Source organism: Capricornis sumatraensis, chromosome 5 (genome assembly GCF_032405125.1).
Source record: "Capricornis sumatraensis isolate serow.1 chromosome 5, serow.2, whole genome shotgun sequence".
Classification (NCBI taxonomy): Eukaryota; Metazoa; Chordata; class Mammalia; order Artiodactyla; family Bovidae; genus Capricornis; species Capricornis sumatraensis.
This window is the reverse complement of record NC_091073.1, coordinates 119391112-119399898: the sequence shown is the minus strand read 5'-3', so window position 1 is coordinate 119399898 and position 8787 is coordinate 119391112. Positions and strand designations below refer to the sequence as shown.

The 8787-nt window shown below is 47.8% G+C and overlaps 1 non-coding gene across 1 annotated transcript; it reads left to right on the top strand.

Moving 5' to 3' along the window:
• The first annotated feature begins 5467 nt into the window (after window positions 1–5467).
• Window positions 5468–5540, top strand: TRNAE-UUC (transfer RNA glutamic acid (anticodon UUC)). The gene has a single exon. It is a non-coding gene; the product is annotated as a tRNA-Glu (tRNA).
• Window positions 5541–8787: the final 3247 nt, after the last annotated feature.

Below are 8787 nucleotides of genomic sequence, written 5' to 3'. Positions count from 1 at the left end.
GCCTCCACACTCGGGGTGAATGCTCTGGGTTATCTTTTTGAAATTCTTAGTAATTTCATCCTCGGAATTTCTTTTTTAATTAAAAAAAAAAAAAAAAAAAAAAGCTTTTGGTGGCCAGGCTGCATGGTTTGTACTTAGTTCCCTGACCAGGGATTGAACCCAGACCCTTAGCATCGAAAGCTCCAAGTACTAACCACCGGACCTCCAGGGAGTTCCCACGTGGCTGGAATTTCTGTTTTGTCAGTGAAGTCTCGTGGGACAGGAACAAGGCCAGGGCTGCCCTCCCTGGTGGTTACAGCCAGCCTGTCTTCCTAGGGAAGGTTCCCAAGCCCCTGCCCCAGTGTCCCCCCCCAGCAGTCAGGGTGTATGCCCCACCGTGTCTGGGACCAGGGCCCACTCCTGACCCAGGCGGCCAGCGTGTCCAGGCGCCAAGGCTGCAAACCCCTGAGGGGTCACCTGTTTGCCAGGGATTGGGTGTAGCTGCCCCGTCCCCAGCCAGGGCGGTGCTTTGGTTTGGCAGCTGGCCGGAGAGGGATTCAGCTGCTGGGAGAAGTGGACATGGACACTAACAGTTGGGACAGGGCCCCTGGGCACTGGAGGGTCTACCCCGCCTCCAGAGAACGATCTTAGATAGAGAACGGAAATCATCAGGACAGGCTGACCACGCAAGAAAGCAACCATGCCCAGTGTGTCAGTGCCTTTCACTGAACTTTCCCTGCTGGTTGAGCAAGGGGCTCCATGTTTTCATTCTGTGCTGGACCCCGAGAGTCACGCGGCCAGTCCTGCTGAGAACCGTCCCTGGCACACAGTACGGCACGATGAGAGTTAGCTGTCATAATAATTATTCAACTCCGTGTGTTCTGCGTGGAGTCACGTGTCTCGCAGGCCTTTTTCCTGTCCTGGCATAGAAAGGTTAGAAAGAAAGGAAGAAAGAGCACCAAGTCATGTCCAACTCTTGCGATCCCATGAACTGTAGACTGCAAGGCTCCTCTGTCCTTGGGGTTCTCCAGGCAAGAAGATTGGAGTGGGTTGCCATGTCCTTCTCCAGGGCATCTTCCAGGCCCAGGGATCGAACCCAGGCCTCCCACATTGCAGGTAGATGCTTTTACCGACTGAGCTATGCGGGAAGCCCTGAAAGGTTAGGGGCCATGTCTATTCAGGGTCCCCCCGGGGCATCGTACAGCCCCCTCCCACTGATACAGATGCCCCCCCAGTGACAAAAGATGACATCCATCACGGAGATGAGTTTTCTCATTGATTCTGACAGGTTAAACCACCACATTCTGTCAAAGCAGGCAAGCACTAAAGCCCTATTGAATGTCTACAGGGGAAGTGGGGAAGGGGTCGTCTGTCTACCTGGATCTGGAGAGACCCACCACACAGGAGCCCTTTAAAAGGAAACTGGTCTCCAAGTGAGACACCGTGAACACTAAATGCCATCAGAGCTGGTGCACAGGACGAGGCTCAGCTGCATGCTGCTCCTTGGCCTTGACCGTAGCCCAGCCTCAGCTCTCATTAGAAACGGTAAGGGAAAATGCACTATCAGAGGGGATTTCTAACTTCATTGTAACACCGGAGTTGTGAGCTGTAGGTGTTGTTTCCCCCTAACCCTGTCACAAACTCGGTGTGTATGTGAACCACCAGGTCACAAAGGACAAGAACACTTCTGGAAATTAAAACGTTGGTCCCTTAGGGTGTATTTCTCTATGTCTTCTGATTTTTTTAAAATTGGGTTTATGTCATTCTTCCAGTGTAAACATTGCCTTTAAAAGCTTTAAGTCTTTAGATGTTCCCCAGTATTTATTTATCCGAGAGTTTCAGTTGAAGTTCCTAGTGGCGATTTTATTTTGATTTAGTCTCCTTTGCCAATCCTGTAATAGTACAGCTGCCGTTTTTCTAAACATTCATGGTGAGAAGGGTAATTTACTGGAAAATATCAAGGGTTTTAGAGACAAGCTGAGCTTTTCCACGGATTAGGAAATTGATGAATGTGTCAAGAAAGTAGAGATAAAGACACCTGCTCGTAGCAGGGAGGGTGAGGGTCAGCTGCAAGGGAGTAAGCACCCCCAACAGTAGATAGAGGTTTATTTCTCTCTCAGGTAGAAGGCCAGGTAGGTGGCTAAGGCAGGTGTGGCATTTGGGACATGGACTTCTACCAGTTTCTCTGCTGAGCATCACCAAGTTGGCCTCGTGTGCCCACGCTGGCTGCTTCAGCTCCTGCCTTCTCCTCTGCCAGCTGTTACAAGCAAGGAAGTTTCTAGAAGCTGCATACACTAGCTGTAACAGGAGCTGAGCTGGGAATGCCCTGGTGTTAGGACTCCGTGCTTTCACTGCTCAGGGTATGGGTTCAGTCCATGGTCAGGGAACTAAAACCCAGCAAGCCACGTGGTGTGGCTTTTTTTTTTTTTTTTTTAAAGAGAGAGAAGCTAAGCAATGTAGTTTCACAACCTCATGTCCGGCAAAAAGTCAGGGATACTGTTGCTAAAAAAGAGAGGGGTGGGGTGGGGTAGGAAGGATGAATCAGGAGTTTGGATCTGAGTCTTTTTTAGTTTCTTTTATGTTTTTCCTACACACTACTATAGATAAAATAAATAAACAACAAGGCCCTACTGTATAGCACACAGAAGTATAATCAGCATCTTGTACTAACCTATAGTGGAACAGAATCTGAAAAAGAATAGATATGTGTGAATATGTGTGACTGAACGCTGCTGTACAGCTGAAACTAACACAGTTTTGTAAATCAGCTATACTTCAACAAAAAGTTGTTTTGAAAAAAAGAAAAAGGATAGGAATGCAGATGTTGGGAAGAACTCAGTAAGATTATATCTGTAAAATGCCACTGCAGTGCTGTATACAAAGACAGCTGTAGAAGACTGCCCTTTACTATCATCACTGTATGTATTTCTCCTGGCCGTAAACGTACCATGAAATTCCGACAAGAAGTCAGCTGTCGTTCTTGCGTCTGTACCTTTCGACATACCATGTCGTCGTCTCTCACAGTTTTTCAAATTTCTCTTTTATGCTACTTCTTTTTTTTTTTTTTTGGAGGGGGCTGGATAGTGGCACTGTTCTGGGTCTTAGCTGCGGCATGTGGGATCTAGTTCCCTGACCGGGGATCAGACCTGGGCCCCCCACATTGGGAGCGCAGAGTCGCCATCACCGGGCCACCAGGGAACTCCATCTTTTACACTAGTCGTATGCATCTGTATTATCAGGGGCCCCAGCGCTTCAGGCTTCCCAGCCGGCTCGGTGGTAAAGAATCCACCCGCCAGTGCCGGAGACACAGGATATGCAGGTCCAATCCCTGGGTCGGGAAGATCCCCTGGAGGAGGGCATGGCAACCCACTGCAGTATTCTTGCCTGGAGGGTCCCATGGACAGAGGAGCCTGGTGGGCTAGAGTCCATGGGGTCACAAAGAGTCAGACACGACTGAGTGCACACGTACACTCTGTTCTTCAGCAGCGCCCAGATTCATGTGAATTTTTTTTGTTTCTTTGGCTTGGGGTTCATTGTGCTTCTTGGATCTGTGGGATTAGAGTTTTCATCAAATTCGGAAAATTGGGGGCCTTTATCTCTTCAAATTTTTTTGTTGTCCCTTCCCCTATTCCCTCTATTTGGGAATTCCACTTCCAGGTATGGTAGGCCACTTGAAGTTGTCCAGGTTATTGATGTTCTTAGAGACTCCTTACTGTCTGGGTCTTCCTTGGATTGTTTCTATTGCCTTCGAGTCCACTCATCTTTTCTCCACTAGTGTCTGCGCTGTTTGTCCTTTCCAGCGTGCTTTTCATCACAGATGTTGCAGCTTTCATCTCTCCACCTCTGACTCTTTTTAAGCTTCTTTTCTGTCTCTGCTAACAGTGCTTTTGCTGTCCTCAGCCTTCCGGTGCATACAGAATTCTGTTGCAGTAGCTGGTTATAACCTGCTTGTCTACTGGCATCCGTGTTGTCACAGTCCATGATTTTCCCTCACTCCTGGCCATTTTATCCTGTTCTTTGTACGCCTGGTAATTCTTTATTATGGGCTAAACATTTTGGAGTTTACCTTCTTGGTGCTGGATATTCTTTTTTTTTTAATATGCTTATCTTTGTTCTGGGACACAGGTCAGTTACTGGGGAATGATTTGATCCTCCCCAGGGCTTTATCAGATAGGACCAGAGCAGCCGTAGCCCGGGGCAGATTTTTCTCTATTTCTGAGGCAGTCCCTGGCTTCTCTATCTGATGCCCTGCAGGCACGAGGTTTTTCTCCATGGCTGGGGGGAACACCACCTATTCCTGGGCCAGGATTCCTCTGCCTGCTCCTTTCAGGGAGTCCTCCCCTCGGCCTCGGGCAGTTGTCTCACCCATGAGCTCTAGTCAGGGAGGGACTCTGAAGATCCCTGCAAGTCTGGCTCTGGGGGCCGGTCCCCCCCCACCACACACACCCCCGCCCCCAGCACTCTGTCGAAACTCTGTCTTGGCTTCTCTGGACTCCCAGCTCTCTACGTCCTCAGGGTCCAGAGAGAGACCCCCGAATTCCCCAGCCCCTGGGCACAGCAGCGCTCACAACAGGCTCTCTGGACGCCTGAACACCAGCCCCACTTGCCTGCATCCTGGAGACCGCTTCCCAGAGCCCTCCTGACACGACAGCAGGCCCTCTGGGCTTCATGCTTGCAGCAGCCCCCCCAGATCCCCCCAGTGCACCCCTTCTGTGCCCACTTGTGCACTCATCCTCTAACAGTGGCTGCCATGCCCCCCAGGGTCTCTTCTCCTTGCCTGGAGGCTGTGACTAGACCTGGCCCAGGCACTCCCAGAACTTCTCGCCATCCAGTGGGTTACAACCACACCTTCTTCAACAAGGTCCGAGGCCCTCTTCCAAGTTGGTCCTTTAGGGCAGGGTCCCCCACCTCCGGGCTGCGGACTGGTCCCTCCTGTCAGATCAGCGGCAGCACTGAAGTGCAAAATAAATAAAAGATGCTTGAATTATCCTGAAACCACCCCCACCACCCCTGGTGCCTGGGAAAATTGTCTTCCATGAAATCAGTCCTTGATGCCACAAAAGGTTGGGGACCGCTGCTTTCAGACTTCTTCTAGAACTTTCTTCCCATCTTGACAATTTACTCACCTATCTTGACTTATCCTTTACGTGAAACTCTCCCCGCTGAAGTTATTGTGTGGTTTCTGGCTCCTGGATGGACCTAGATTGCTAGAGACACTAATTTTTTTCATAAGTCATTCTTGAACCTGGCATCATTGCTGAATTTCTCGTTAGTTCCAATAGTTCGTTGATTTTGCTGGCTTTTTAATAGGTGACTGCATCGTCTCAAATAGTGACAATCCTGACCCTCCTCTTTCTCTTCTGATAACTCTTTCATCCAGTTCCACTTCTGCCGTGTTGGCCAGGGTCTCCAATACCATGTCCAGTGCTGGAGACGATGGACAGCTTGGATCCTTGTCATGTTCCCTTGAGGAATACGCCTAGAGAATTCCCTGGCAGTCCAGTGGTTAGGACTCTGTGCTTTCACTGCTGGGGGCCCAGGTTCAAACCCTGGTCAGGGAACTAACATCCTATAAACTGTACCGTGCAGCAAAAAGAAAAAAAAGTAAAAGTTATCTATCACCTAGGATATCTGCTACAGATTTTTGGTACCAGGTTAAGGAAGTCTCTTCCTATTCCTAATATTTAAATAATTTTTAAAATCACAAATGGATGTTAAATTTTTTCACATGCTTTTTCTGGAGCTTTTGAGATAATCCTGAGGACTTTCTCCTTTAGACTACTGCAAACTTATTGACAGATATTCACCTAATTGAGAGAAAGACAAGGGGTACAATAAAGTGTGGAGGAGATCCTAGTTAATATTTTAAAATATTGTCTTCTAATCTATAGCAGTACTATCTAGAAAGTATTATCCTATCCAAAAAGAAAGAGGTTCTGGGAAACTCCCTGGCGTTCCAGTGGTTGGGACCCTGAACTTTCATTGCCAAAGGCTCAGGTTCAATCCCTGGTCCAGGAACTAAGACCCTGCAAAGTATGCCACACAGCCAAATTAAAAAAAAAAAAAAGTTCTGCTTTATTTAGGATCTACACCTGCTTTAAGATTTGACTCTTGATTATAAAATTTCAACTGCAAATAGTCTTTATTTCAAAACAGTCTCAACCATAACAGAATAGTATTATAGGTAACACTTTGAAGTTAAGATGATCTTTTTTCTAGAATAATGCTCAGCAATTTTGGAAGTTTTCTTTTTTAATTGAAAAGTCTTGATTACAAAAGTAAGGCATGCTTACTGCATAGAAACTGAGGCAGTTGTCAAGGTACAAAGTAAAAACGGAAAGTCTCCAACCTCCTCTTTCTTCTCTCATTCCAGTTACCAAGGCTGGTTTATAATTCAGAACTTGGGGAAACCTTTTTTACTATGCCAGTTTAACAGTATTACCCATCAATTTTCTGAAAACCAAATAGATATTATAGCATATATATAGATATTATATATCTGACAAAAGTCAGGAAAGCTCCACATGGTAATAAATGCTAAAGTGTCATCATCTCTGTTGAGCTCATATTCTTATATGATAGCAATAGCCCAGAGGAAGATAAGGAGGAGAAAATTACTTTTTTCAGTCCCACGAAAACCTGAAGAAACAGAGTGGTACCCTGAGTGGGTATGAAAAGTGACAGCGCTCCCCAGGGCGGGAGCAGGAGTACCCAGCGCAAAGGCATAAGCTGGGGGGAGTCAACAGTCCCCGGAGCCCTCCTGTGTCAGCCCGCCATGGAGAGAGTTCACTGTTTTGTTCAAAATATCATGATGTCCCCAAGCTTTACACCGACTCCAATTCTGATGCATTTATGAAGAACACTTTCAAAGCCAACAGTAAATAATTTAGGATTGGCTGACACTTTGGGTTTACCCTTGCTGCTGTAAACACTGCTGTAAGAACAAAGCCAAGATCTGTCAGTGAAGGTCCTGGAAAGTGTCAGCCCCATTATAAACACTCAAATAAATGTTAAACCACAGCAGCAGCAACAAACAATGGCCCGTGAGCCTTTGCTCCACAGCCTTTAATTAACGATGGAACAGTAGTAGCTTTGAGCAGGGGTGTGAGGCAAAGGGTTTGGGAAACATGCTGCTGTTCCCCTTAGTCTTCATCACCCAGCTCCCTTCCTGTCATTTTCAAAGAGAGGATCGAAAAACACTTTGAAAGAAAGCCAAAAATATAGGTGCATGTTTGAGAGACTCCCAGACTGTGGTGGAGGATCCGCAATATCAGGGGTTTTTTTAGGTGTGTGTCTTTTTTAAATTTGGAATTCCCTGGTGGCCCAGTGGTTAGATCTCTGCACTTTCACTACTGAGGGCCAAGGTTCAATCCCTGGTCAGAAAACTAAGACTTTGCATGCTGCTGCTGCTGCAGCTGCTGTTAAGTTGCTTCAGTCGTGTCCGACTCTGTGCGACCGCATAGACAGCAGCTCACCAGCCTCCCCCGTCCCTGGGATTCTCCAGGCAAGAACATTGGAGTGGGTTGCCATTTCCTTCTCCAATGCATGAAAGTGAAAAGTGAAGGTGAAGTTGCTCAGTCGTGTCCGACTCTTCGTGACCCCATGGACTGCAGCCTACCAGGCTCCTCTGTCCATGGGATTTTCCAGGCAAGAGTACTGGAGTGGGGTGCCATTGCCTTCTCTGATATATATATATATATATATGAAATTCTGACTGTAGTGCAGAGAAGATTGGAAGACCCTCAAATAGTCAAAGATTGAGGCTGCAGCTGTGACTTGAACAGGTGGCAGATGATATTTTCTGTAGATAAGCTCAGTTACCCCTGGAGGAGGGCATGGCAACCCACTACAGTATTCTTCCTGGGGAATCTCATGGACAGAGGAGCCTGGCAGGCTTCAGTCCATGGGGTTGCAAAGAGTCGGACACGACTGAGCGACTTAAAATGTATGCACGCGAGCTCAATGGCATCTCCCGTTCTGTGTTCTTCTGCACCGCTCACATCTCTGTTTCTTCTCTGCCCCTCGAGCTGGGGTGGGCAGTGGGATTGCTTCAACTATTGCATTATTGGGGGGAAGGGACACTGTGCCTGTTATGGGCAAAACTTTAGCTGGCCTGGCAACTGCCACCTCCTGCCTTTTGGGATATTGCTTTTGGCACTGGGTCACAGTAGAGTGAGAAGCCCAGGTCCCATGGAGAAGCACATGGAAGACTCCACTGACAGCCCCAGCCAAGCTCCCTGTGAGAGCCCTGGTTTAGACCAGCCCCAGACAACTGTAGCCCAAGCCGCTACCTGAGCAATTCTGAGCAGAGCCACCCTGCTGAGCCCAGTCCACCCACCAGCCATGCAAGATGCCAGCTGTGCTGGTTTACAAGGGATGCTGCTGCTAGCAAACTGGGCGCTTATACAACTGAAATGTCTTGTCTTGTAGTAGTTTTGAGAACGAGAGGTCTGAACCAAGACGTCAGCAGCACAAACCCTCCTGAGGCTGTGAGCGAGAATCTGCTCCAGCAGTCTCTCCTTGGCCTACAGATGACTGTCTTCTCGCTCTGGCTCTTCCGTCCTTCTGCATAGCTCTGTGTCCCAATGTCCCCTTTTTAACAGGACACCGGTCATATTGGATGGGGGCCCGCTTTAATGACCTTGGTGTAGCTCAATTACCTCTATTAAGGCCTTATTTCCAAATCAGGTCACATTCTGAGGTACTGAGGCTGAGGACTCCAGCACAGGAATATGCTGTTTCTGCTGCTGCTGCTAAGTCACTTAAGTCTGAGGGACACATAATGATGATAAATTGCTCTCTGAAGCT